Source organism: Stigmatopora nigra, unplaced genomic scaffold (assembly GCF_051989575.1).
Source record: "Stigmatopora nigra isolate UIUO_SnigA unplaced genomic scaffold, RoL_Snig_1.1 HiC_scaffold_24, whole genome shotgun sequence".
Lineage (NCBI taxonomy): Eukaryota > Metazoa > Chordata > Actinopteri > Syngnathiformes > Syngnathidae > Stigmatopora > Stigmatopora nigra.
This window is the reverse complement of record NW_027551603.1, coordinates 783,446-808,208: the sequence shown is the minus strand read 5'-3', so window position 1 is coordinate 808,208 and position 24,763 is coordinate 783,446. Positions and strand designations below refer to the sequence as shown.

General features: G+C 47.4%; 1 non-coding gene and 68 pseudogenes across 1 annotated transcript; all 69 read left to right on the top strand.

Annotated features, from left to right (window-relative positions):
* The first annotated feature begins 1,079 nt into the window (after positions 1 to 1,079).
* Positions 1,080 to 1,208, top strand: LOC144183613 (5S ribosomal RNA; annotated as a pseudogene).
* Positions 1,209 to 1,264: 56 nt separating this feature from the next.
* Positions 1,265 to 1,393, top strand: LOC144185121 (5S ribosomal RNA; annotated as a pseudogene).
* A 56-nt stretch (positions 1,394 to 1,449) lies between these two features.
* On the top strand, positions 1,450 to 1,578 carry LOC144185343 (5S ribosomal RNA; annotated as a pseudogene).
* Positions 1,579 to 1,634: 56 nt separating this feature from the next.
* On the top strand, positions 1,635 to 1,763 carry LOC144186434 (5S ribosomal RNA; annotated as a pseudogene).
* A 56-nt stretch (positions 1,764 to 1,819) lies between these two features.
* Positions 1,820 to 1,938, top strand: LOC144181832 (5S ribosomal RNA; annotated as a pseudogene).
* Positions 1,939 to 1,994: 56 nt separating this feature from the next.
* On the top strand, positions 1,995 to 2,123 carry LOC144182893 (5S ribosomal RNA; annotated as a pseudogene).
* Positions 2,124 to 2,179: 56 nt separating this feature from the next.
* LOC144188724 (5S ribosomal RNA) lies at positions 2,180 to 2,298 on the top strand (annotated as a pseudogene).
* Positions 2,299 to 2,354: 56 nt separating this feature from the next.
* Positions 2,355 to 2,473, top strand: LOC144182053 (5S ribosomal RNA; annotated as a pseudogene).
* Positions 2,474 to 2,529: 56 nt separating this feature from the next.
* LOC144184539 (5S ribosomal RNA) lies at positions 2,530 to 2,658 on the top strand (annotated as a pseudogene).
* A 56-nt stretch (positions 2,659 to 2,714) lies between these two features.
* LOC144189832 (5S ribosomal RNA) lies at positions 2,715 to 2,833 on the top strand (annotated as a pseudogene).
* Positions 2,834 to 2,889: 56 nt separating this feature from the next.
* Positions 2,890 to 3,008, top strand: LOC144190777 (5S ribosomal RNA; annotated as a pseudogene).
* A 56-nt stretch (positions 3,009 to 3,064) lies between these two features.
* LOC144184250 (5S ribosomal RNA) lies at positions 3,065 to 3,183 on the top strand (annotated as a pseudogene).
* A 56-nt stretch (positions 3,184 to 3,239) lies between these two features.
* On the top strand, positions 3,240 to 3,378 carry LOC144186875 (5S ribosomal RNA; annotated as a pseudogene).
* A 56-nt stretch (positions 3,379 to 3,434) lies between these two features.
* Positions 3,435 to 3,553, top strand: LOC144183521 (5S ribosomal RNA; annotated as a pseudogene).
* A 56-nt stretch (positions 3,554 to 3,609) lies between these two features.
* On the top strand, positions 3,610 to 3,728 carry LOC144189208 (5S ribosomal RNA; annotated as a pseudogene).
* A 56-nt stretch (positions 3,729 to 3,784) lies between these two features.
* LOC144189574 (5S ribosomal RNA) lies at positions 3,785 to 3,903 on the top strand (annotated as a pseudogene).
* A 56-nt stretch (positions 3,904 to 3,959) lies between these two features.
* LOC144190359 (5S ribosomal RNA) lies at positions 3,960 to 4,078 on the top strand (annotated as a pseudogene).
* Positions 4,079 to 4,134: 56 nt separating this feature from the next.
* On the top strand, positions 4,135 to 4,253 carry LOC144190383 (5S ribosomal RNA; annotated as a pseudogene).
* Positions 4,254 to 4,309: 56 nt separating this feature from the next.
* Positions 4,310 to 4,428, top strand: LOC144186763 (5S ribosomal RNA; annotated as a pseudogene).
* A 56-nt stretch (positions 4,429 to 4,484) lies between these two features.
* Positions 4,485 to 4,603, top strand: LOC144189077 (5S ribosomal RNA; annotated as a pseudogene).
* A 56-nt stretch (positions 4,604 to 4,659) lies between these two features.
* Positions 4,660 to 4,788, top strand: LOC144185966 (5S ribosomal RNA; annotated as a pseudogene).
* A 56-nt stretch (positions 4,789 to 4,844) lies between these two features.
* On the top strand, positions 4,845 to 4,973 carry LOC144185699 (5S ribosomal RNA; annotated as a pseudogene).
* Positions 4,974 to 5,029: 56 nt separating this feature from the next.
* LOC144188359 (5S ribosomal RNA) lies at positions 5,030 to 5,148 on the top strand (annotated as a pseudogene).
* Positions 5,149 to 5,204: 56 nt separating this feature from the next.
* On the top strand, positions 5,205 to 5,323 carry LOC144185988 (5S ribosomal RNA; annotated as a pseudogene).
* A 241-nt stretch (positions 5,324 to 5,564) lies between these two features.
* Positions 5,565 to 5,682, top strand: LOC144189585 (5S ribosomal RNA; annotated as a pseudogene).
* Positions 5,683 to 5,738: 56 nt separating this feature from the next.
* Positions 5,739 to 5,857, top strand: LOC144187366 (5S ribosomal RNA; annotated as a pseudogene).
* A 3,427-nt stretch (positions 5,858 to 9,284) lies between these two features.
* LOC144188309 (5S ribosomal RNA) lies at positions 9,285 to 9,403 on the top strand (annotated as a pseudogene).
* Positions 9,404 to 9,459: 56 nt separating this feature from the next.
* LOC144189801 (5S ribosomal RNA) lies at positions 9,460 to 9,578 on the top strand. The gene has a single exon (XR_013324965.1). It is a non-coding gene; the product is annotated as a 5S ribosomal RNA (ribosomal RNA).
* A 56-nt stretch (positions 9,579 to 9,634) lies between these two features.
* On the top strand, positions 9,635 to 9,753 carry LOC144183450 (5S ribosomal RNA; annotated as a pseudogene).
* A 56-nt stretch (positions 9,754 to 9,809) lies between these two features.
* Positions 9,810 to 9,928, top strand: LOC144184730 (5S ribosomal RNA; annotated as a pseudogene).
* A 56-nt stretch (positions 9,929 to 9,984) lies between these two features.
* LOC144189250 (5S ribosomal RNA) lies at positions 9,985 to 10,103 on the top strand (annotated as a pseudogene).
* A 56-nt stretch (positions 10,104 to 10,159) lies between these two features.
* Positions 10,160 to 10,278, top strand: LOC144188242 (5S ribosomal RNA; annotated as a pseudogene).
* Positions 10,279 to 10,334: 56 nt separating this feature from the next.
* On the top strand, positions 10,335 to 10,453 carry LOC144181984 (5S ribosomal RNA; annotated as a pseudogene).
* Positions 10,454 to 10,509: 56 nt separating this feature from the next.
* On the top strand, positions 10,510 to 10,628 carry LOC144185499 (5S ribosomal RNA; annotated as a pseudogene).
* Positions 10,629 to 10,684: 56 nt separating this feature from the next.
* Positions 10,685 to 10,803, top strand: LOC144185013 (5S ribosomal RNA; annotated as a pseudogene).
* Positions 10,804 to 10,859: 56 nt separating this feature from the next.
* Positions 10,860 to 10,988, top strand: LOC144186044 (5S ribosomal RNA; annotated as a pseudogene).
* A 56-nt stretch (positions 10,989 to 11,044) lies between these two features.
* Positions 11,045 to 11,163, top strand: LOC144182084 (5S ribosomal RNA; annotated as a pseudogene).
* A 56-nt stretch (positions 11,164 to 11,219) lies between these two features.
* LOC144189501 (5S ribosomal RNA) lies at positions 11,220 to 11,338 on the top strand (annotated as a pseudogene).
* A 56-nt stretch (positions 11,339 to 11,394) lies between these two features.
* On the top strand, positions 11,395 to 11,513 carry LOC144182932 (5S ribosomal RNA; annotated as a pseudogene).
* A 56-nt stretch (positions 11,514 to 11,569) lies between these two features.
* Positions 11,570 to 11,688, top strand: LOC144189500 (5S ribosomal RNA; annotated as a pseudogene).
* A 56-nt stretch (positions 11,689 to 11,744) lies between these two features.
* On the top strand, positions 11,745 to 11,863 carry LOC144189562 (5S ribosomal RNA; annotated as a pseudogene).
* A 56-nt stretch (positions 11,864 to 11,919) lies between these two features.
* LOC144190579 (5S ribosomal RNA) lies at positions 11,920 to 12,038 on the top strand (annotated as a pseudogene).
* A 56-nt stretch (positions 12,039 to 12,094) lies between these two features.
* On the top strand, positions 12,095 to 12,213 carry LOC144188451 (5S ribosomal RNA; annotated as a pseudogene).
* A 58-nt stretch (positions 12,214 to 12,271) lies between these two features.
* On the top strand, positions 12,272 to 12,390 carry LOC144182972 (5S ribosomal RNA; annotated as a pseudogene).
* A 56-nt stretch (positions 12,391 to 12,446) lies between these two features.
* On the top strand, positions 12,447 to 12,565 carry LOC144182589 (5S ribosomal RNA; annotated as a pseudogene).
* A 56-nt stretch (positions 12,566 to 12,621) lies between these two features.
* On the top strand, positions 12,622 to 12,740 carry LOC144182105 (5S ribosomal RNA; annotated as a pseudogene).
* A 7,579-nt stretch (positions 12,741 to 20,319) lies between these two features.
* LOC144182747 (5S ribosomal RNA) lies at positions 20,320 to 20,438 on the top strand (annotated as a pseudogene).
* Positions 20,439 to 20,494: 56 nt separating this feature from the next.
* On the top strand, positions 20,495 to 20,613 carry LOC144184622 (5S ribosomal RNA; annotated as a pseudogene).
* A 241-nt stretch (positions 20,614 to 20,854) lies between these two features.
* Positions 20,855 to 20,973, top strand: LOC144188428 (5S ribosomal RNA; annotated as a pseudogene).
* Positions 20,974 to 21,029: 56 nt separating this feature from the next.
* Positions 21,030 to 21,148, top strand: LOC144187280 (5S ribosomal RNA; annotated as a pseudogene).
* A 56-nt stretch (positions 21,149 to 21,204) lies between these two features.
* Positions 21,205 to 21,323, top strand: LOC144189856 (5S ribosomal RNA; annotated as a pseudogene).
* A 56-nt stretch (positions 21,324 to 21,379) lies between these two features.
* LOC144185958 (5S ribosomal RNA) lies at positions 21,380 to 21,498 on the top strand (annotated as a pseudogene).
* A 56-nt stretch (positions 21,499 to 21,554) lies between these two features.
* On the top strand, positions 21,555 to 21,683 carry LOC144182651 (5S ribosomal RNA; annotated as a pseudogene).
* Positions 21,684 to 21,739: 56 nt separating this feature from the next.
* LOC144191523 (5S ribosomal RNA) lies at positions 21,740 to 21,858 on the top strand (annotated as a pseudogene).
* A 56-nt stretch (positions 21,859 to 21,914) lies between these two features.
* Positions 21,915 to 22,033, top strand: LOC144188410 (5S ribosomal RNA; annotated as a pseudogene).
* A 56-nt stretch (positions 22,034 to 22,089) lies between these two features.
* Positions 22,090 to 22,208, top strand: LOC144189550 (5S ribosomal RNA; annotated as a pseudogene).
* Positions 22,209 to 22,264: 56 nt separating this feature from the next.
* Positions 22,265 to 22,383, top strand: LOC144187516 (5S ribosomal RNA; annotated as a pseudogene).
* A 56-nt stretch (positions 22,384 to 22,439) lies between these two features.
* LOC144184016 (5S ribosomal RNA) lies at positions 22,440 to 22,568 on the top strand (annotated as a pseudogene).
* A 56-nt stretch (positions 22,569 to 22,624) lies between these two features.
* Positions 22,625 to 22,743, top strand: LOC144187515 (5S ribosomal RNA; annotated as a pseudogene).
* Positions 22,744 to 22,984: 241 nt separating this feature from the next.
* LOC144187513 (5S ribosomal RNA) lies at positions 22,985 to 23,103 on the top strand (annotated as a pseudogene).
* Positions 23,104 to 23,159: 56 nt separating this feature from the next.
* Positions 23,160 to 23,288, top strand: LOC144185683 (5S ribosomal RNA; annotated as a pseudogene).
* A 56-nt stretch (positions 23,289 to 23,344) lies between these two features.
* Positions 23,345 to 23,463, top strand: LOC144187512 (5S ribosomal RNA; annotated as a pseudogene).
* A 56-nt stretch (positions 23,464 to 23,519) lies between these two features.
* LOC144182632 (5S ribosomal RNA) lies at positions 23,520 to 23,638 on the top strand (annotated as a pseudogene).
* A 56-nt stretch (positions 23,639 to 23,694) lies between these two features.
* On the top strand, positions 23,695 to 23,823 carry LOC144182787 (5S ribosomal RNA; annotated as a pseudogene).
* A 56-nt stretch (positions 23,824 to 23,879) lies between these two features.
* Positions 23,880 to 23,998, top strand: LOC144189538 (5S ribosomal RNA; annotated as a pseudogene).
* Positions 23,999 to 24,054: 56 nt separating this feature from the next.
* On the top strand, positions 24,055 to 24,173 carry LOC144183845 (5S ribosomal RNA; annotated as a pseudogene).
* A 56-nt stretch (positions 24,174 to 24,229) lies between these two features.
* LOC144191245 (5S ribosomal RNA) lies at positions 24,230 to 24,348 on the top strand (annotated as a pseudogene).
* Positions 24,349 to 24,404: 56 nt separating this feature from the next.
* LOC144188723 (5S ribosomal RNA) lies at positions 24,405 to 24,523 on the top strand (annotated as a pseudogene).
* Positions 24,524 to 24,579: 56 nt separating this feature from the next.
* On the top strand, positions 24,580 to 24,708 carry LOC144183817 (5S ribosomal RNA; annotated as a pseudogene).
* The last annotated feature ends 55 nt before the right edge of the window (positions 24,709 to 24,763 follow it).

Sequence of the window (24,763 nt, the reverse complement as noted above, 5' to 3'; positions counted from 1 at the left end):
ATTTGGCTACATCCTTCGTGGTTACTATAGGCACAATTACCGCTATCCTAACATTGTGTGGGTGATGTAGTATCCCCTGTTTGCGCTCCTTACTAAGCCGACTTATAACTACTGCAATTGCCCCTACAAATTCTAAAGTACATGAGTTGTATCTTATGGGACGGTTTGGGGAAAGCAGTGAGGTCCAGGAGTACGGTAAATCCGAGGACCAATTGGACGAATATAATTATGTTTTTTCTCTTTCAGACCAGCCATGGGAGTAAGGAGTAGGCGGGAAAAATCACAGTCACCCGACATTACCATTTAGTGATTACTAAGAAATGACTAATAACATACATATTATAAAAACGGGGGAATGTTGGGTTTGTTCTGTTTTACTATTATAATAGTTATATTAATTCATTTCTTTATTAAATCATTCTCTTTCTTTTCTCTGTATTAATTCATTACTTTGTTAAATCATTCTCTTTCTGTTTTTCAAAAGTGTTGAGGTCACACCAAGTCATCTTTAACCTGGACAGCCTGTTCCAGGATGGTTATACAAACAATCCACCCAATCTGGGTCCTTGAGATTTGGTGGGCCCTTGGTGACGAGGACAGGGCTATTCGGACAATAACAAGAATATTGTGATCGTTATGTAACCGTACACTTCGGGTTTTTCTGTATGTAACGATTATATGATTATGATTATATTATATGATTCTTAGGTCAAGGAGGTTGTATAATTACTCTAATCTACATGTAGTTAGGTCTAGTCCCTGTTTTTGTTATTAGTAAAATACTTTGATTGTTATTGTAGTCCCAGATGTTGTTTTTACTCATACGTGATGGAATGATCAACAACTCTGTAACTTGTGACCATAAGAATGGGACGAAAACGTCTATTCGAGGAGACGTTCGGAAGTTGTAAGGTGACACTTGCTGTAACGCTCCCCTCCGGAGGCTTTTATCTGTTGTATCCATTTCTATTTAATTAAATGTCAATAATTGAATAAGATGTCTTCCTGCAGTTATTGATAATTACGGACGAAGGTAATTATTAAAGAACCTGACAGTGTTCATCTGCAAGAGCAGTACCGCTCACGGCCATACCACCCTGATAAGGCCCGATCTCGCCCGATCTCGTCCGACCTCGGCAGCCAAGCATGGTTCGGCCTGGTTAGTACCTGATTGGGAGACCGCTTGGGAATACCAGGTGCTGTGAGCATCATACCCCGCATTTTTTTCGACATTTCATGGGTGTCCATCTGCAAGAGCAGTACCGCTCACTGCCATACCACCCTGAAAAGGCCCGATCTCGCCCGATCTCGTCCGAACTCGGCAGCCAAGCATGGTTCGGCCTGGTTAGTACCTGATTGGGAGACCGCTTGAGAATACCAGGTGCTGTGAGCATCATACCCCGCATCTTTTTCGACATTTCATGGGTGTCCATCTGCAAGAGCAGTACCGCTCACGGCCATACCGCCCTGATAAGGCCCGATCTCGCCCGATCTCGTCCGATCTCGGCAGCCAAGCATGGTTCGGCCTGGTTAATACCTGATTGGGAGACCGCTTGGGAATACCAGGTGCTGTGAGCATCATACCCCGCATCTTTTTCGACATTTCATGGGTGTCCATCTGCAAGAGCAGTACCGCTCACGGCCATACCACCCTGAAAAGGCCCAATCTCGCCCGATCTCGTCCGATCTCGGCAGCCAAGCAGGGTTCAGCCTGTTTATTACCTGATTGGGAGACCGCTTGGGAATACCAGGTGCTGTGAGCATCTTGCCCCGCATCTTTTTCGACATTTCATGGGTGTCCATCTGCACAAGCAGTACCGCTCACGGCCATACCACCCTGAAAAGGCCCGATCTCGCCCGATCTAGGAAGCCAAGCATGGTTTGGCCTGGTTAGTACCTGATTGGGAGACCGCTTGGGAATACCAGGTGCTGTGAGCATCATGCCCCGCATCTTTTTCGACATTTCATGGGTGTCCATCTGCTAGTGCAGTACCGCTCACGGCCATACCACCCTGAAAAGGCCCGATCTCGTCCGATCTCGTCCGATCTCGGCAGCCAAGCATGGTTCGGCCTGGTTAGTACCTGATTGGGAGACCGCTTGGGAATACCAGGTGCTGTGAGCATCATACCCCGCATCTTTTTCGACATTTCATGGGTGTCCATCTGCTAGTGCAGTACCGCTCACGGCCATACCACCCTGAAAAGGCCCGATCTCGTCCGATCTCGGCAGCCAAGCATGGTTCGGCCTGTTTAGTACCTGATTGGGAGACCGCTTGGGAATACCAGGTGCTGTGAGCATCATACCCCGCATCTTTTTCGACATTTCATGGGTGTCCATCTGCTAGTGCAGTACCGCTCACGGCCATACCACCCTGAAAAGGCCCGATCTCGTCTGATCTCGGAAGCCAAGCATGGTTCAGCCTGGTTAGTACCTGATTGGGAGACCGCTTGGAAATACCTGGTGCTGTGAGCATCATACCCCGCATCTTTTTCGACATTTCATGGGTGTCCATCTGCTAGTGCAGTACCGCTCACGGCCATACCACCCTGAAAAGGCCCGATCTCGTCCGATCTCGTCCGATCTCGGCAGCCAAGCATGGTTCGGCCTGTTTAGTACCTGATTGGGAGACCGCTTGGGAATACCAGGTGCTGTGAGCATCATACCTCGCATCTTTTTCGACATTTCATGGGTGTCCATCTGCAAGGGCAGTACCGCTCACGGCCATACCACCCTGAAAAGGCCCGATCTTGTCCGATCTCGGAAGCCAAGCATGGATCGGCCTGGTTAGTACCTGATTGGGAGACCGCTTGGGAATACCAGGTGCTGTGAGCATCATACCCCGCATCTTTTTCGACATTTCATGGGTGTCCATCTGCTAGTGCAGTACCGCTCACGGCCATACCACCCTGAAAAGGCCCGATCTCGTCCGATCTCGGAAGCCAAGCATGGTTCAGCCTGTTTAGTACCTGATTGGGAGACCGCTTGGGAATACCAGGTGCTGTGAGCATCATACCCCGCATCTTTTTCGACATTTCATGGGTGTCCATCTGCGAAAGCAGTACCGCTCACGGCCATACCACCCTGAAAAGGCCCGATCTCGTCCGATCTCGGAAGCCAAGCATGGTTCGGCCTGGTTAGTACCTGATTGGGAGACCGCTCGGGAATACCAGGTGCTGTGAGCATCATACCCCGCATCTTTTTCGACATTTCATGGGTGTCCATCTGCAAGAGCAGTACCGCTCACGGCCATACCACCCTGATAAGGCCCGATCTCGCCCGATCTCGCCCGATCTCGTCCGACCTCGGCAGCCAAGCATGGTTCGGCCTGGTTAGTACCTGATTGGGAGACCGCTTGGGAATACCAGGTGCTGTGAACATCATACCCCGCATCTTTTTCGACATTTCATGGGTGTCCATCTGCAAGTGCAGTACCGCTCACGGCCATACCACCCTGAAAAGACCCCATCTCGCCCGATCTCGGAAGCCAAGCATGGTTCGGCCTGTTTAGTACCTGATTGGGAGACCGCTTGGGAATACCAGGTGCTGTGAGCATCATACCCCGCATCTTTTTCGACATTTCATGGGTGTCTATCTGCTAGTGCAGTACCGCTCACGGCCATACCACCCTGAAAAGGCTCGATCTCGTCCGATCTCGGAAGCCAAGCATGGTTCGGCCTGTTTAGTACCTGATTGGGAGACCGCTTGGGAATACCAGGTGCTGTGAGCATCATACCCCGCATCTTTTTCGACATTTCATGGGTGTCCATCTGCTAGTGCAATACCGCTCACGGCCATACCACCCTGAAAAGGCCCGATCTCGTCCGATCTCGGAAGCCAAGCATGGTTCGGCCTGGTTAGTACCTGATTGGGAGACCGCTTGGGAATACCAGGTGCTGTGAGCATCAAACCCCGCATCTTTTTCGACATTTCATGGGTGTCCATCTGCTATTGCAGTACCGCTCACGGCCATACCACCCTGAAAAGGCCCGATCTCGTCCGATCTCGGCAGCCAAGCATGGTTCGGCCTGTTTAGTACCTGATTGGGAGACCGCTTCGGAATACCAGGTGCCGTGAGCATCATACCCCGCATCTTTTTCGACATTTCATGGGTGTCCCTCTGCAAGAGCAATACCGCTTACGGCCATACAACCCTGAAAAGGCCCGATCTCGTCCGATCTCGGAAGCCAAGCATGGTTCGGCCTGTTTAGTACCTGATTGGGAGACCGCTTGGGAATACCAGGTGCTGTGAGAACCACGCCCCGCATCTTTTTCGACATTTCATGGGTGTCCATCTGCAAGTGCAGTACCGCTCACGGCTATACCACCCTGAAAAGGCCCGATCTCGCCCGATCTCGGAAGCCAAGCATGATTCAGCCTGGTTAGTACCTGATTGGGAGACCGCTTGGGAATACCAGGTGCTGTGATTATCATACCCCGCATCTTTTTCGAAATTTCATGGGTGTCCATCTGCAGGAGCAGTACCGCTCACGGCCATACCACCCTGAAAAGGCCCGATCTCGTCCGACCTCGAAAGCCAAGCATGGTTCGGCCTGGTTAGTACCTGATTGGGAGACCGCTTGGGAATACCAGGTGCTGTGAGCATCATACCCCGCATCTTTTTCGACATTTCATGGGTGTCCATCTGCAAGAGCAGTACCGCTGACAGCCATACCACCCTGAAAAGGCCCGTTCTCGTCCGATCTCGTCCGATCTCGGCAGCCAAGCATGGTTCGGCCTGGTTAGTACCTGATTGGGAGACCGCTTGGGAATACCAGGTGCTGTGAGCATCATACCCCGCATCTTTTTCGGCATTTCATGGGTGTCCATCTGCTAAAGCAGTACCGCTCACGGCCATATCACCCTGAAAAGGCCCGATCTCGCCCGATCTCGTCCGATCTCGGCAGCCAAGCATGGTTCGGCCTGGTTAGTACCTGATTGGGAGACCGCTTGGGAATACCAGGTGCTGTGAGAACCATGCCCCGCATCTTTTTCGACATTTCATGGGTGTCCATCTGCAAGAGCAGTACCGCTTACGGCCATACCACCCTGAAAAGGCCCGATCTCGTCCGATCTCGGAAGCCAAGCATGGTTCGGCCTGTTTAGTACCTGATTGGGAGACCGCTTGGGAATACCAGGTGCTGTGAGCATCATACCTCGCATCTTTTTCGACATTTCATGGGTGTCCATCTGCATGAACAGTACTGCTCACAGCCATACCACCCTGAAAAGGCCTGATCTCGCCCGATCTCGGAAGCCAAGCATAGTTCGGCCTGTTTAGTACCTGATTGGGAGACCGCTTGGGAATACCAGGTGCTGTGAGAACCATGCCCCGCATCTTTTTCGACATTTCATGGGTGTCCATCTGCAAGAGCAGTACCGCTCACGGCCATACCACCCTGAAAAGGCCCGATCTCGTCCGTTCTCGTCCGATCTTGGAAGCCAAGCATGGTTCGGCCTGGTTAGTATCTGATTGGGAGACCGCTTGGGAATACCAGGTTCTGTGAGAACCATGCCCCGCATCTTTTTCGACATTTCATGGGTGTCCATCTGCAAAAGCAGTACCGCTCACGGCCATACCACCCTGAAAGACCCGATCTCGTCCGATCTCGGAAGCCAAGCATGGTTCGGCCTGTTTAGTACCTGATTGGGAGACCGCTTGGGAATACCAGGTGCTGTGAGCATCATACCCCGCATCATTTTCGACATTTCATGGGTGTCCATCTGCAAGAGCAGTACAGCTCACGGCCATACCACCCTGAAAAGGCTCGATCTCGTCCGATCTCGGAAGCCAAGCATGGTTCGGCCTGGTTAGTACCTGATTGGGAGACCGCTTGGGAATACCAGGTGCTGTGAGCATCATACCCCGCATCTTTTTCGACATTTCATGGGTGATCTATCTGAAATCCAGATCAAATTCTGGATTTCAGATAGATCAGTTGTCATCATGCACCTTTTACCAAGACTGGACCTATAGTAGGACTTAGATGGAGAGCTATCTTAAAAAGAACATGTCCTCATTACTTGGGGGAGAAACAAAGGATCCAAAATCACTCAGAGCTGTCAGGAGTGGTTGGATTGCCTTTCCTGGCATGACGTCACGATAACTATCAGCTGTCACTAATTACGTGATTAGATTATTTTTGGTATTTAAGCATTATGATTTTCTGTGGGCGCGGTTGGATCGACTGGTTAAGTTCTGGTTTCGTTTCCTGTTAATCCTCGTAGTAATTGCTGTTTCCATTGACGCCACGCCGCATGTTCAGTTCGTTTGTAATGAGTGGTCAAGCCAAGTTGTTTAAGTTATGTTACCCCGTTTATTAAATCAACCAACAAGAGCTACAGATCTGCCTCACCTTTCCAATTACTTCGGCGACTCTGCATCTGGGTTCAACTTACCCTACGATCGCGTCGCACTACGCGGCGAAATCGTAACAGCACGATCCAACCATTATGGACCCAGCGGAGCGCCACCCACGCTCGCGCCGACGCACTCGGCGACGCAAACCATCCACCTCGAAGACACCGGACTGCTTGGAATGTATAAGAAACCCCTCAGAATCGTTTAGGAATTTTGTAATGGACACACCGTGGTGCGGGGCTCTCAGGCACATCATTTCTAGAGATGAGCCACAGCTGGTAGAAGAGTTAGAGCCGCAGCGTACTCATACGCCCCACCACTGCTATGCACGTCGCCCTGGGAAGCCTTTACCGTTTCATCATGATGCCCAGGTGCGTACAACCACCAGAGAGCGCCCAAGTTATCTTATGCCTATGCCCAGAGGAATTGATTCACCATGGAGGGAGCCTGAAGATTCTGGTGAGGAGGACACCCGTTGAGGAAGTTCCCCACGGCCAGCAGCGTGGCCAGGATCTTCTTGAAGGTCCGGTTGCCGGCCAGCTGCTCCATGCCCAACTTCAGGTCAAACAGGGGCTCGGCGATCTCCTGCTCGAGTGCCTCATAGTTGAGTTTGAAAGACCACAGCTGCAGGCGGGGGGTCAAGGCGCTGACGGAAGCCAGGCCCGAGAGGAATTCCTCGGCCGTCCCCAGGGGAACGTCGGGATTGGCCGAGCGAGCCTCGCGGATCTTCTGCTTCTCCTCCTCTGTGGGCGTCATGCTCAGGATCTTCTCCACACCCTCCTTGTTGATGGCAAAATCGTCAAAGTTGAGGATGGCGCTCTTGATGACGTGAACGGCGGGCAGGACCGTCATCCCGATGTTGATGGCGGTGCTCCGCTTGGAGTCCAGAACCAGGATCTCGGACTTTTTGCTCTCTGGCGCTTTCTTGGCCCATGGCGTCTCTTTGGCCCTGGACTCAAAGAGGTGCTCCAGCTTCCCCATGTCCACTTGGACATTGTCCAGTGACGCCAAAAATAATCTAATCACGTAATTAGTGACAGCTGATAGTTATCGTGACGTCATGCCAGGAAAGGCAATCCAACCTCTCCTGACAAGAGCATCAAATAAAGACAATTTGTCGGTCTTTCGGGAACAGATTTTCTTGAAAAATAACCCTTTCGCTATGATTTCTAGAATTTTACTGACATAATGCAAGTGCATTCGCAGCTAGCCCTCAGAGATAAAATGAGTTGGATTTCCATCTCCAACAATACCAGCCGATATGTTATTTGAGGTTCTTGATCTGAATGAATTAAATGACCTCCGGTATGCAGTACAACTGTAGAGCAATTACTTTAAATTATGTTCATTCTTTTGTCCCCCGCCTGGTGCCCGTAGATAGCTGGGATAGGCCTTAGCACCCCCCGTGACCCTTGTGAGGATAAGCGGTTGAGAGAATGAATGAATGAAAGAATACTAAACAATGTCTTTCACATGACGATCATTTATACTAAACAATTACTATTAGTTTAAGCATGTGAAACTATGATAAAATATGATTTGGATTTTACAGCATGTTTTCGTAACCTGTTTTATGTTTATTTATATAAACAATAGACACCTTGTAAAGCATTGCTGTTGCTTCACATGTATTTCTTAGGGGCCTAACATTCAACCACATCTAAGCAGCAGTACTTGTAGACTTGCATTCTGTGAAGCGCAAAGTGTCCTTCTGTTCTAAAGAGACAGAACAGCAAGAAAAGGACTCTGTGCAACCTTCTTTACTCTGTAACAGCGGGATGATGCTTTTTGTGTAGAAAGGATGGAGTACAAAGTGTAAGCGAATGAGTGGAAAGTACTGCAGACAATGTATGACTGTTTTTTTCTATTTTTTTTCCGTGCAGTTGAGGAGTGTAGTTTGCAAGATCCAGCATGCCAGTACTATTGAATGCTGGGTATTTTGCTGAGCCTTCTCTAAAAATTACTTCTCTTATCATGTAAAAGTAGTGATATCTGAACAGACAGAAGAATAGTCAGTCATTTTCTTCTTAAAAAAATAAAAATAAAATACTTGTGGTTGCTAGAGTTATACAGTAAAAAAGGGGTGTGTGCATGTGGTGGTGGAGCAATATAATTTTAGTTTCAGTGAAATGAAAAATCTACAATAGTGTTCCAATAAATTGGTGGTTATTGAAGTGCTATACCAATTGAATGTAATTTCTGGTAAAATTCTGTAGCTCCAGTGTTTAACCATAAATCCTATGTGATTTTTTGTTTTACAGTATAAAATGTGAAAACACTTATAAATCCCATTTAAATTCAGTGAATTCATTTAGTTGTGCTGCCACTACAACATTGCACCCAATCAGTTAGTCTTTAATTGAATCTGATTACCAGTCGATTTGAATTGAATGACTTGACCCCGCTGAGATATTTTCTCTAAAAGAATAATGGAGTTGCTTATTTGACTATTTAGTATTGTTATTTTGTTATCTTTTTGCATTTGGTGCTTTTTTTAAACATCCACTACTTTACATTATAATTGCTTGATCTGAGGTAGTTGGGTTGTAAAGGTTTAAATCAAAATTCAAAGTACGGTAATACACATATATACACACGATGCAACAGATGTGCAGTCCATTTGCAGCGTCCAGAAGTAAAACAACATGTGAAAATTGAGTGTATAGAGTGCAAAAAGTCTTACTGCAATCAAGCTGACTTTACTCCTTTGTTATTATTGCTGACTCAAAGACAAATACCAATTTGGCCTGAAATGCACAAAAGTAAAACATAGCTGTATATATTCCTGCCTTTTCCCCCCTCTTTTATAACCTGAATATTCCAACTGACTTTGAATAATGTCAAATCCCAATTGATTTGGGTAGCAGGTGTAGAAGGTCGAATTAATACTTTAGCTCATGGGTGTCCATCTGCAAGAGCAGTACCGCTCACGGCCATACCACCCTGAAAAGGCCTGATCTCGTCCGATCTCGGAAGCCAAGCATGGTTCGGCCTGGTTAGTACCTAATTGGGAGACCGCTTGGGAATACCAGGTGCTGTGAGCATCATACCCCGCATCTTTTTCGACATTTCATGGGTGTCCATCTGCCAGTGCAGTACCGCTCACGGCCATACCACCCTGAAAAGGCCCGATCTCGTCCGATCTTGGAAGCCAAGCATGGTTGGGCCTGGTTAGTACCTGGTTGGGAGACCGCTTGGGAATACCAGGTGCTGTGAGCATCATACCCCGCATCTTTTTCGACATTTCATGGGTGTCCATCTGCAAAAGCAGTCCCGCTCACGGCCATACCACCCTGAAAAGGCCCGATCTCGCCCGATCTCGGAAGCCAAGCATGGTTAGACTTGTTTAGTACCAGATTGGGAGACCGCTTGGGAATACCAGGTGCTGTGAGAACCATGCCCCGCATCTTTTTCGACATTTCATGGGTGTCCATCTGCTAGTGCAGTACCGTTCACGGCCATACCACCCTGAAAAGGCCCGATCTCGTCCGATCTCGGAAGCCAAGCATGGTTCGGCCTGGTTAGTACCTGATTGGGAGACCGCTTGGGAATACCAGGTGCTGTGAGCATCATACCCCGCATCTTTTTCGACATTTCATGGGTGTCCATCTGCAAGAGCAGTACCGCTCACGGCCATACCACCCTGAAAAGGCCCGATCTCCTCCGATCTCGGAAGCCAAGCATGGTTCGGCCTGTTTAGTACCTGATTGGGAGACCGCTTGGGAATACCAGGTGCTGTGAGCAGCATACCCCGCATCTTTTTCGACATTTCATGGGTGTCCATCTGCAAAAGCAGTACCGCTCACGGCCATACCACCCTGAAAAGGCCCGATCTCGTCCGATCTCGGCAGCCAAGCATGGTTCGGCCTGGTTAGTACCTGATTGGGAGACCGCTTGGGAATACCAGGTGCTGTGGGCATTATACCCCGCATCTTTTTCGACATTTCATGGGTGTCCATCTGCTAGTGCAGTACCGCTCACGGCCATACCACCCTGAAAAGGCCCGATCTCGTCCGATCTCGGCAGCCAAGCATGGTTCGGCCTGTTTAGTACCTGATTGGGAGACCGCTTCGGAATACCAGGCGCTGTGAGCATCATACCCTGCATCTTTTTCGACATTTCATGGGTGTCCATCTGCAGGAGCAGTACTGCTCACGGCCATACCACCCTGAAAAAGCCCTATTTAGTCCGATCTCGGAAGCCAAGCATGGTTCGGCCTGGTTAGTACCTGATTGGGAGACCGCTTGGGAATACCAGGTGCTGTGAGTATCATACCCCGCATCTTTTTCGACATTTCATGGGTGTCCATCTGCTAGTGCAGCACCGCTCACGGCCATACCACCCTGAAAAGGCCCGATCTCGCCCGATCTCGGAAGACAAGCATGATTCGGCCTGGTTAGTACCTGATTGGGAGACCGCTTGGGAATACCACGTGCTGTGAGCATCATACCCCGCATCTTTTTTGACATTTCATGGGTGTCCATCTGCTAGTGCAGTACCGCTCACAGCCATACCACCCTGAAAAGGCCCGATCTCGTCCGATCTCGTCCGATCTCGGCAGCCAAGCATGGTTTGGCCTGGATAGTACCTGATTGGGAGACCGCTTGGGAATACCACGTGCTGTGAGCATCATACCCCGCATCTTTTTCGACATTTCATGGGTGTCCATCTGCAAAAGCAGTACCGCTCACGGCCATACCACCCTGAAAAGGCCCGATCTCGCCCGATCTCGGAAGCCAAGCATGTTTCGGCCTGGTTAGTACCTGATTGGGAGACCGTTTGGGAATACCAGGTGCTGTGAGCATCATACCCCGCATCTTTTTCGACATTTCATGGGTGTCCATCTGCTAGTGCAGTACCGCTCACGGCCATACCACCCTGAAAAGGCCCGATCTCGTCCGATCCCGGAAGCCAAGCATGGTTCGGCCTGGTTAGTACCTGATTGGGAGACCGCTTGGGAATACCAGGTGCTGTGAGCATCATACCCCGCATCTTTTTCGACATTTCATGGGTGTCCATCTGCAAAAGCAGTACCGCTCACGGCCATACCACCCTGAAAAGGCCCGATCTCGTCCGATCTCGGAAGCCAAGCATGGTTCGGCCTGGTTAGTACCTGATTGGGAGACCGTTTGGGAATACCAGGTGCTGTGAGCATCATACCCCGCATCTTTTTCGACATTTCATGGGTGTCCATCTGCTAGTGCAGTACCGCTCACGGCCATACCACCCTGAAAAGGCCCGATCTCGTCCGATCCCGGAAGCCAAGCATGGTTCGGCCTGGTTAGTACCTGATTGGGAGACCGCTTGGGAATACCAGGTGCTGTGAGCATCATACCCCGCATCTTTTTCGACATTTCATGGGTGTCCATCTGCTAATGCAGTACCGCTCACGGCCATACCACCCTGAAAAGGCCCGATCTCGTCCGATCTCGGAAGCCAAGCATGGTTCGGCCTGGTTAGTACCTGATTGGGAGACCGCTTGGGAATACCAGGTGCTGTGAGCATCATACCCCGCATCTTTTTCGACATTTCATGGGTGTCCATCTGCAAGAACAGTACCGCTCACGGCCATACCACCCTGAAAAGGCCCGATCTCGCCCGATCTCGGAAGCCAAGCATGGTTCGGCCTGGTTAGTACCTGATTGGGAGATCGCTTGGGAATACCAGGTGCTGTGAGCATCATACCCCGCATCTTTTTCGACATTTCATGGGTGTCCATCTGCTAGTGCAGTACCGCTCACGGCCATACCACCCTGAAAAGGCCCGATCTCGCCCGATCTCGGAAGCCAAGCATGGTTCGGCCTGGTTAGTACCTGATTGGGAGACCGCTTGGGAATACCAGGTGCTGTGAGCATCATAACCCGCATCTTTTTCGACATTTCATGGGTGTCCATCTGCAAGAGCAGTACCGCTCACATGGCCATACCACCCTGAAAAGGCCCGATCTCGTCCGATCTCGGAAGCCAAGCATGGTTCGGCCTGGTTAGTACCTGATTGGGAGACCGCTTGGGAATACCAAGTGCTGTGAGCTTCATACCCCGCATCTTTTTCGACATTTCATGGGTGTCCATCTGCAAAAGCAGTACCGCTCTCGGCCATACCACCCTGAAAAGGCCCGATCTCGTCCGATCTCGGAAGCCAAGCATAGTTCGGCCTGGTTAGTACCTGATTGGGAGACCGCTTGGGAATACCAAGTGCTGTGAGCTTCATACCCCGCATCTTTTTCGACATTCCATGGGTGTCCATCTGCAAAAGCAGTACCGCTCACGGCCATACCACCCTGAAAAGGCCCGATCTCGTCCGAGTTCGGAAGCCAAGCATGGTTCGGCCTGGTTAGTACCTGATTGGGAGACCGCTTGGGAATACCAAGTGCTGTGAGCATCATACCCCGCATCTTCTTCGACATTTCATGGGTGTCTGTTGGGTTTGTTCTGTTTTACTATTATAATAGTTATATTAATTCATTTCTTTATTAAATCATTCTCTTTCTTTTCTCTGTATTAATTCATTACTTTGTTAAATCATTCTCTTTCTGTTTTTCAAAAGTGTTGAGGTCACACCAAGTCATCTTTAACCTGGACAGCCTGTTCCAGGATGGTTTTACAGATAATCCACCCAATCTGGGTCCTTGAGATTTGGTGGGCCCTTGGTGACGAGGACAGGGCTATTCAGACAATAACAAGAATATTGTTATCGTTATGTAACCGTACACTTCGGGTTTTTCTGTATGTAACGACTATATGATTATGATTATATTATATGATTCTTAGGTCAAGGAGGTTGTATAATTACTCTAATCTACATGTTGTTAGGTCTAGTCCCTGTTTTTGTTATGAGTAAAATACTTTGATTGTTATTGTAGTCCCAGATGTTGTTTTTACTCATACGTGATGGAATGATCAACAACTCTGTAACTTGTGACCATAAGAATGGGACGAAAACGTCTATTCGGGAAGACGTTCGGAAGTTGTAAGGTGACACTTGCTGTAACGCTCCCCTCCGGAGGCTTTTATCTGTTGTATCCATTTCTATTTAATTAAATGTCAATAATTGAATAAGATGTCTTCCTGCAGTTATTGATAATTATGGACGAAGGTAATTATTAATGAACCTGACATTTTGGTCCTTCTGAGCCATGGAGGTCAATATACCGGAGCGAGAACCCAGGCGCTGCTGTTCGACATCTGGTAAGTGACCGTGCGCACGGCGTCTTCAAAACCCTTGGTGGGCCGGAGTTTTTCGACGGGGGCGCCTGGATTCTCGGCGGTTGAAGACTTTTCCTGCTGGAGGGAGACATCTGATGGATCTCGGGTAAGTCCACATTAATGTCTGCATGTTGTGAAGGTGTTTCCAAATGCGTTAAAGGGACATTGTATGTGAGGTCCATTGTTGGGCTGGTTTCGCGTCCTGGGTGACGGCGATAAAACCCTGTGTTTATACTAGTCAATGGCAGGTACGGTGGGGCACTTTGCTGGAAAGTGTCCTGTGTCTCAGGGGTAGGCACGAATATATTGTACTAGAGATACAATATTGGGGCCGGGGAGTGTCCTGTGTCTAAAGGGTAGGCACGAATATACGTTGTATGGTGTTTGTGTGGTTTCTGCAGTAAAATTAGGAAAGGCCTAGGAGATACAGTCGATACAGTCGAATAGATAATAATAATATTAATAATAATAATAAATAATAGAGTTAACTGTGTGAGGCACACGAACTCACTACAAAAAATAAAAGTAAAATATGGGAAACACGTGTTGTAAGGCGGGTTTGGATGACGATCCAAAAAATACGTCTAACTTGTAAGGATTGGAAAAAATTGGAAAGACAAAGCGCTTTAAAAATATTACACAGCTATATTTATGGATAAATAAATATGGGTTTGCTGGCCAGCTTAAAATGCATAGAATGCAGGATAATATATGCACTAATGCATAGAGGTAATATACATATATAAATAATATGTGAGTGGATGAAAGTGTAACAGCTTGTTCCACAGACACTAATGGCAAAATAAGGCCGGGGAGAAGTTAAAAATACTATTTTGGGAAAATAGTGGGGGCTCCCTCGGATAACGGGGATATATTTAAGACCGTGGCTGCGGGAAAGTACTGTTTGGTAAGGAAAAAATAGCGGGGCCTCCTCGGCTGACGGGGAAAATATTTACCGAGATAGGTGACGGGCGCGGAGGAAGTTTAACAAAAATAAAGGGAGCTAGAAAATTAATGGGGACACTGGTATTTGATTTGGTTAATCCGGGTATGACGTTTTGTGATTACAATAAATTGGGTTTTTTTTGTGATGCTTGGGCTTGTATAACAACAATTAGAATGGTTATTTCCAAGTGCGGGTGGTGCTTTGTTAATATAACCTATATGTACTGTCAATTTACAGCAATGTGATGGCTTATTGCAGCTTGGTTTTTGATCCCGTCCGCTAACGGGAAGATGGTGTTTAAAAAGACAAAAGAATATATACAAAATGATCATTTAAATTTTAGCAGGGAATGTCACCTGTGTTTTTATTATGCTCTAGACTTGCCAAAAAATGTGTCAACTGCGGGGGAAGCGTTTCTGGTGCAGCGGCTGCTGATTAGATGGGAGTGAAACATGTGGGCCGCGGGGCAGACGATTTAACTGTGTTGGGCTTTCGGGAGCGTTCGGACCGTGTAAACAACTAAAATTTTGTGATCCCTTCCGTGAAGACATTATAATAATAATAATTGGCCTTGGGGGTGCTGAAGCAAACTTGAGGGCAGAAAATGGGTTTTTGCCATATTGTTGTGCTTGCAGCATACATATTCTGGATATATGGGGTCTTGGAAAAATATTGTGATGTAGTTGAATATCGGAAGAGGGGTTAATTTGACGTTTTAATGGTTGTCTTCTCTAAAAAGCGTTGTATTTGGGCACAGGGAAAAAGCTGGTTTGTAAACATAAGATAACAATGCTGTTTTCGCAGCAAGAGTGGAGGTCATAGTTAACGGCTAATTGCGTTTTCTGTTTGGACTTTTCAGAATAAGAACAATACATGGTCTGCAAGAAATGCAAGGTTATGCGGATGCTTTCGCATTGATATTTTGGGTTTTAAAATGAAATGTATTAAGAGGATAGAAAATCTGTTTAGTAAAAGGTTGATTTGGTAAAAAGCTTTGGATTTGGGAAATAGACCAAAATAGTCATTTTTGAGCAATTGTGGATTTCAAAGGGCTCTTAGTTAAAGGAAACTAGCTTTTGGAGGATAAAATAATATTAATACTATTTCAGAATTTTTTGATTATTCAAAATACTTTAATCCAGGAGGTTGGCTGTTTAAAAGAAAAAAAGGCCAGGATGACAAAATTTACAAAATTATGGTATATTGGTGACGATAAGGTTTTTAAAACATTAAAGTTTGTAATTAGGAATTGTCTAACAAAAGGTTGATTTCTCTAATTTAATTGTTGTAGATTTTTGTTTTGGTAACAGGCTATGGGAAATGACTCTTGTCTTAAGTAAACATCATATGAGGTGATTTACAAAGTATAGTAGGTATTGAATTATTTGGCTGTTAACGACATCAGATGGGAAATTTACAATGCAATAGTGGCATGATAAAATTCATGGCATTCATCCAAATAATTAGGTGAATTGTAAATAAAATAATTGGTTTAGGATGAGCATATTTTCCCTAAGAATGGAGTAACATGGAATGTTTTTCAAAGTGCACTTGAAAGAACATTGTCTGTTGTCCTGGCGGGAGGAAATATGCTTTGTCACAGGTCATATTGGTGACTTTAAGGATATTACGGATTGGATAAGCATTGGTCAATTGATACAACCAAATAACGTTGCTTTTTACTGCTTTAAGGGCATGCAAATTGGTGAGAACTTTAGCAACGATGGGGTTAATACGCCTGAATGTTACAGTGATAACGAGTGGCAATAACAAGCTTAGATAAGGGAGGGAAAGGAGAAATTCTCCAAATTCCAGAATCTGGCTTAGAAACAGGTTATGTTAGTCGTTTTGGGTTTTTGACAGGATGTGGTAGTACATTAATTCTGGGAAATTTTGGGAAATTGGGGACCCCATATCTAAAACAAGTAGGCGTCATGTTGTATAAATTAGGCGTGGATGAATTTGTTTTACAAATGGGGGAGATTATCTTATCACCTGAAACAAGTAGAAACAAAATTGGATGGCCGCATTAAAAGGTGATTGGCATGCTATTAGAGGAAATTGGGATTTTCCAAAAACCTGACAGGGGGCCATTAGGTCATGGCGGCTGTGAAAATAAAAACCTTAGATGTGAAACTATTGCCACCTCAATTCGGGGAACAAACAGCTAAACTGATAGCATTAAAGAGGATATAACTTTGTGTGAAACTTGAAGGAAATTTTTTACAAACGGTTAAAATGCTAGAGTGGGGGTGTGTATATTAAAGGATCTACTAATGAATGCGGGGTGGATCCAGACTTTCCGGAATGTGGGGTATTCATGGCGTCCTCGAGAATTTGTGGATTTTCTCCGGGTACTCCAGTTTACTCCCACAAAATGAAATTATGGATGCTAGACTGGTTGAACACACTAAATTCTTTTTTTTATGAGTGTGAGCGTGAATGATAGTTTGTCTTTTTGTGTTTTTTGATTGGCAGACCACCGAGACATAATCTATCAATAAAAGATCAATAAAGAAAATAATTTGGGCTTGAGTCAAGGGAAGACCTATGTCTCGACAAGGGGGAGGTGGCCTTGCTACAACGGCACTACAAGGCTTAGGGTTTAAATCTATATGCATGCCCACATATCCATTTCAAAAAAATACATATAGATTTTATTTTATTTTATTAGATCATATGGATATCATTCCACGATATGGAATTCCAGAAACTATTTATAGTGATAATGGCTCCCATTTTGTTAATATAATAGTTGTCTACCATCCACAATTGGCGGACCTTATATGAAGTCCTGTTTGGTAGACCTTACAAATTGTTATTATTCACCACACAATGACAATTGGATGATGAGGCGAATCTATCAGAGAAAAAAAAACGCACACACCAAATTTAGACTATCAGAGGGAGATTTTGCTTCTTAACAGGAAACGGACGAAGCGACGGTGATTCTTGAAGACTGGATGCTGATAAGCAGCATAAAAGAAGAAACATCGGAGCAACGCAAAGTGGGAGGGTCCTTGTTACTGAAAGGGGACACGGATGCACCTTTCCCACAGTAAGAAGGTTGTCTAAATTGAAACGTTTCAAGAGGAAAACTCCCTAAACAAAGACAAAAAGTCATGTTGAAAACAATTATTGCTTTTGGGGCAATGAGATTAATGATGATTGTGATTCTATTCCTTTCCACAGTAGGGTTGTTTTCTCCAGTTGGAGAAAAAGGCGGAGGCGTTTCAATTGAGGATACACCTTCTTACGGGAGGGTAAACCGAGAAACATACACATTTACATTTAATTAACATTACCTACTAAATCAAATTTCCAAAATGAAAATATATATTTGGACTCGGCGACGTCCCGGTTGCCATACAAAGGGGCAATCTATGGTGGGAAATATGTGTGGTACATTAACAGCAAAAAATTGAAGATTGGGAAAAGCCTTGTTGCAGAAATTGGTCAAGATTGGAAAGCTTGGACTGACATATTAACCTGTGAAAATGTATTTCTGAAACAGGGATTTCCCAAACGGGGGATAATTGGGCGCTGTTAATGGAGTGTAAAGAGGACAAGCACTAGGTGGAGCTACTTTGGTAAAAGGGTGGTCTCAATTGAAACATTGAGGGGACGGGTAAAATAAACTTTCTGACTTAATAAAATACGGGAAACACCAATATTAATTGAAAAGATTATTGCTCAGCAAGCAATACCATAAAACTATAGGGAACTCTTTTATATTGGGTTTGACGTCTCCATATAGTTTCAATTGAGACTAAACCATCTTACAAAAGATTAGGATAACCTACCAGACAAGGGAAAAAACGATGGGGTCTAACAACTCCCTCAATCACCATTCTTTTGGGGAAAAGTGTTTTTACAAATGAAAAAACGTGTCCTACTTGGCAAGAAAAAAAAAAAATATATTGAAACAGTGTTTATCCTGTTACGCAGTAAATAGGAAGTCAATTTTTCCACTGTTTAATCATTTTACCTGCTTAAACCTTACAGGGCATGGTCTGAAGCTGGGGGCGATAAATGACGTGGTGTACCGGCGTTCTAAAACAAACTACACCCCTGATACCACGTTCTGGCCTATGGTGGCGGGGTGGTAGATAAATTATACGACTCCTGCCGAAACGCGGCAGGACTAGGTACTTTGGTCTCACTGCTCTTACCGATGTCTGTTTTTCCATCCACAGTGGAGGAGATACAATTGGCGGCTCATAATTCGGCTGAAGGGTCGACCCTCCCGACATCGTCGAGAGGCATGGAGGGAAGGAGATCCAACATACATTGATGCGATTGGCATCCCCTGGGGCGTACCAGATGAGTATAAGCTGGCTAATCAGATCGCAGCAGGTTGGGAGTCTATCTTCCTTCTAATCACCCCAAACAAAAATGTGGATAGAATAAATTACTTACATTACAATGTTCAAAACTTGGAAATTATACTGAACAGGGATTTGTGGCCATGAAGGAACAACTGGCAGCTACCAGTCTGATGGCGTTCCAGAATCGCATAGCGGTGGATATGATCCTTGAAACAGGGGGCGTGTGTGCAATGTTTGGAAAACAATGTTGCACCTTCATACCGAACAACGCGTCACCCAGTGGATCTCTCACCAGGGCCATTACTGGCCTGCAAACACTGAACTGCAATATGCAAGAGCACTCTGGAGTAGATACGTCCGCATTGTCAGATTGGTGGGATAAGACCTTTGGAAAATCTAAAGATTTGGCTACATCCTTCGTGGTTACTATAGGCACAATTACCGCTATCCTAACATTGTGTGGGTGATGTAGTATCCCCTGTTTGCGCTCCTTGCTAAGCCGACTTATAACTACTGCAATTGCCCCTACAAATTCTAAAGTACATGAGTTGTATCTTATGGGACGGTTTGGGGAAAGCAGTGAGGTCCAGGAGTACGGTAAATCCGAGGACCAATTGGACGAATATAATTATGTTTTTTCTCTTTCAGACCAGCCATGGGAGTAAGGAGTAGGCGGGAAAAATCACAGTCACCCGACATTACCATTTAGTGATTACTAAGAAATGACTAATAACATACATATTATAAAAACGGGGGAATGTTGGGTTTGTTCTGTTTTACTATTATAATAGTTATATTAATTCATTTCTTTATTAAATCATTCTCTTTCTTTTCTCTGTATGAATTCATTACTTTGTTAAATCATTCTCTTTCTGTTTTTCAAAAGTGTTGAGGTCACACCAAGTCATCTTTAACCGGGACAGCCTGTTCCAGGATGGTTATACAAACAATCCACCCAATCTGGGTCCTTGAGATTTGGTGGGCCCTTGGTGACGAGGACAGGGCTATTCGGACAATAACAAGAATATTGTTATCGTTATGTAACCGTACACTTCGGGTTTTTCTGTATGTAACGATTATATGATTATGATTATATTATATGATTCTTAGGTCAAGGAGGTTGTATAATTACTCTAATCTACATGTTGTTAGGTCTAGTCCCTGTTTTTGTTATTAGTAAAATACTTTGATTGTTATTGTAGTCCCAGATGTTGTTTTTACTCATACGTGATGGAATGATCAACAACTCTGTAACTTGTGACCATAAGAATGGGACGAAAACGTCTATTCGGGAAGACGTTCGGAAGTTGTAAGGTGACACTTGCTGTAACGCTCCCCTCCGGAGGCTTTTATCTGTTGTATCCATTTCTATTTAATTAAATGTCAATAATTGAATAAGATGTCTTCCTGCAGTTATTGATAATTACGGACGAAGGTAATTATTAATGAACCTGACAGTGTCCATCTGCTAGTGCAGTACCGCTCACGGCCATACCACCCTGAAAAGGCCCGATCTCGTGCGATCTCGGAATCCAAGCATGGTTCGGCCTGGTTAGCACCTGATTGGGAGACCGCTTGGGAATACCAGGTGCTGTGAGAACCATGCCCCGCATCTTTTTCGACATTTCATGGGTGTCCATCTGCATGAACAGTACCGCTCACAGCCATACCACCCTGAAAAGGCCTGATCTCGCCCGATCTCGGAAGCCAAGCATGGTTCGGCCTGTTTAGTACCTGTTTGGGAGACCGCTTGGGAATACCAGGTGCTGTGAGAACCATGCCCCGCATCTTTTTCGACATTTCATGGGTGTCCATCTGCAAGAGCAGTACCACTCACGGCCATACCACCCTGAAAAGGCCCGATCTCGTCCGATCTCGTCCGATCTTGGAAGCCAAGCATGATTCGGCCTGGTTAGTATCTGATTGGGAGACCGCTTAGGAATACCAGGTTCTGTGAGAACCATGCCCCGCATCTTTTTCGACATTTCATGGGTGTCCATCTGCAAGAGCAGTATTGCTCACGGCCATACCACCCTGAAAAGGCCCGATCTCGTCCGATCTCGGAAGCCAAGCATAGTTCGGCCTGGTTAGTACCTGATTGGGAGACCGCTTGGGAATACCAGGTGCTGTGAGCATCATACCCCGCATCTTTTTCGACATTTCATGGGTGTCCATCTGCAATAGCGGTACCGCTCGCGGCCATACCACCCTGAAAAGGCCCGATCTCGTCCGATCTCGGAAGCCAAGCATGGTTCGGCCTGGTTAGTACCTGATTGGGAGACCGCTTGGGAATACCAGGTGCTGTGAGCATCATACCCCGCATCTTTTTCGACATTTCATGGGTGTCCATCTGCATGAGCAGTACCGCTCACGGCCATACCACCCTGAAAAGGTCCGATCTCGTCCGATCTCGGAAGCCAAGCATGGTTCGGCCTGTTTAGTACCTGATTGGGAGACCGCTTGGGAATACCAGGTGCTGTGAGCATCATACCCCGCATCTTTTTCGACATTTCATGGGTGTCCATCTGCTAGTGCAGTACCGCTCACGGCCATACCACCCTGAAAAGGCCCTATCTCGTCCGATTTCTGCAGCCAAGCATGGTTCGGCCTGGTTAGTACCTGATTGGGAGACCGCTTGGGAATACCAGGTGCTGTGAGCATCATACCCCGCATCTTTTTCGACATTTAATGGGTGTCCATCTGCAAGAGCAGTACCGCTCACGGCCATACCACCCTGATAAGGCCCGATCTCGCCCGATCTCGTCCGATCTCGGCAGCCAAGCATGGTTCGGCCTGGTTAGTACCTGATTGGGAGACCGCTTGGGAATACCAGGTGCTGTGAGCATCATACCCCGCATCTTTTTCGACATTTCATGGGTGTCCATCTGCATGAAGAGTACCGCTCACGGCCATACCACCCTGATAAGGCCCAATCTCGTCCGATCTCGGCAGCCAAGCATGGTTCGGCCTGGTTAGTACCTGATTGGGAGACCGCTTGGGAATACCAGGTGCTGTGAGCATCATACCCCGCATCTTTTTCGACATTTCATGGGTGTCCATCTGCAAGAGCAGTACCGCTCACGGCCATACCACCCTGAAAAGGCCCGATCTCGTCCGATCTCGGAAGCCAAGCAAGATTCGGCCTGGTTAGTACCTGATTGGGAGACCGCTTGGGAATACCAGGTGCTGTGAGCATCATACCCCGCATCTTTTTCGACATTTCATGGGTGTCCATCTGCAAGAGAAGTACCGCTCACGGCCATACCACCCTGAAAAGGCCCGATCTCGTCCGATCTCGGAAGCCAAGCATGGTTCGGCCTGGTTAGTACCTGATTGGGAGACCGCTTGGGAATACCAGGTGCTGTGAGCATCATACCCCGCATCTTTTTCGACATTTCATGGGTGTCCATCTGTAAAAGCAGTACCGCTCACGGCCATACCACCCTGAAAAGGCCCGATCTCGTCCGATCTCGGAAGCCAAGCATGGTTCGGCCTGTTTAGTACCTGATTGGGAGACCGCTTGGGAATACCAGGTGCTGTGAGCATCATACCCCGCATCTTTTTCGACATTTCATGGGTGTCCATCTGCAAGAGCAGTACCGCTCACGGCCATATCACCCTGAAAAGGCCCGATCTCGCCCGATCTCGTCCGATCTCGGCAGCCAAGCATGGTACGGCCTGGTTAGTACCTGATTGGGAGACCGCTTGGGAATACCAGGTGCTGTGAGCATCATACCCCGCATCTTTTTCGACATTTCATGGGTGTCCATCTGCAAGAGCAGTACCGCTCACGGCCATACCACCCTGAAAAGGCCCGATCTCGTCCGATCTCGGAAGCCAAGCATGGTTCGGCCTGTTTAGTACCTGATTGGGAGACCGCTTGGGAATACCAGGTGCTGTGAGCATCATACCCCGCATCTTTTTCGACATTTCATGGGTGTCCATCTGCAAGAGCAGTACCACTCACGGCCATACCACCCTGAAAAGGCCCGATCTCGTCCGGTCTCGTCCGATCTCGGAAGCCAAGCATGGTTCGGCCTCGTTAGTATCTGATTGGGAGACCGCTTGGGAGTACCAGGTGCTGTGAGCATCATACCCCGCATCTTTTTCGACATTTCATGGGTGTCCATCTGCAAGAGAAGTACCGCTCACGGCCATACCACCCTGAAAAGGCCCGATCTCGTCCGATCTCGGAAGCCAAGCATGGTTCGGCCTGTTTAGTACCTGATTGGGAGACCGCTTGGGAATACCAGGTGCTGTGAGCATCATACCCCGCATCTTTTTCGACATTTCATGGGTGTCCATCTGCAAGAGCAGTACCGCACACGGCCATATCACCCTGAAAAGGCCCGATCTCGCCCGATCTCGTCCGATCTCGGCAGCCAAGCATGGTACGGCCTGGTTAGTACCTGATTGGGAGACCGCTTGGGAATACCAGGTGCTGTGAGCATCATACCCCGCATCTTTTTCGACATTTCATGGGTGTCCATCTGCAAGAGCAGTACCGCTCACGGCCATACCACCCTGAAAAGGCCCGATCTCGTCCGATCTCGGAAGCCAAGCATGGTTCGGCCTGTTTAGTACCTGATTGGGAGACCGCTTGGGAATACCAGGTGCTGTGAGCATCATACCCCGCATCTTTTTCGACATTTCATGGGTGTCCATCTGCAAGAGCAGTACCGCTCAAGGCCATACCACCCTGAAAAGGCCCGATCTCGTCCGATCTCGGAAGCCAAGCATGGTTCGGCCTGGTTAGTACCTGATTGGGAGACCGCTTGGGAATACCAGGTCCTGTGAGCATCATACCCCGCATCTTTTTCGACATTTCATGGGTGTCCATCTGCAAGAGCAGTACCGCTCACGGCCATACCACCCTGAAAAGGCCCGATCTCGTCCGATCTCGTCCGATCTCGGAAGCCAAGCATGGTTCGGCCTGTTTAGTACCTGAATGGGAGACCGCTTGGGAATACCAGGTGCTGTGAGCGTCATACCCCGCATCTTTTTCGACATTTCATGGGTGTCCATCTGCATGCGCAGTACCGCTCACGGCCATACCACCCTGAAAAGGCCCGATCTCGTCCGATCTCGGAAGCCAAGCATGGTTCGGCCTGGTTAGTACCTGATTGGGAGACCGCTTGGGAATACCAGGTGCTGTGAGCATCATACCCCGCATCTTTTTCGACATTTCATGGGTGTCCATCTGCAAGAGCAGTACCTCTCACGGCCATACCACCCTGATAAGGCCTGATCTCGTCCGATCTCAGCAGCCAAGCATGATTCGGCCAGGTTAGTACCTGAATGGGAGACCGCTTGGGAATACCAGGTGCAGTGAGCATCATACCCCGCATCTTTTTCGACATTTCATGGGTGTCCATCTGCAATAGCAGTACCGCTCACGGCCATACCACCCTGAAAAGGCCCGATCTCGTCCGATCTCGGAAGCCAAGCATCGTTCGGCCTGGTTAGTATCTGATTGGGAGACCGCTTGGGAATACCAGGTGCTGTGAGCATCATACCCCGCATCTTTTTCGACATTTCATGGGTGTCCATCTGCAAGAGCAGTACCGCTCACGGCCATACCACCCTGAAAAGGCCCGATCTCGTCCGATCTCGGCAGCCAAGCATGGTTCGGCCTGTTTAGTACCTGATTGGGAGACCGCTTGGGAATACCAGGTGCTGTGAGCATCATACCCCGCATCTTTTTCGACATTTCATGGGTGTCCATCTGCAAAAGCAGTACAACTCACGGCCATACCACCCTGAAAAGGCCCGATCTCGCCCGATCTCGTCCGATCTCGGCAGCCAAGCATGGTTCGGCCTGGTTAGTACCTGATTGGGAGACCGCTTGGGAATACCAGGTGCTGTGAGCATCATACCCCGCATCTTTTTCGACATTTCATGGGTGTCCATCTGCAAGAGCAGTAC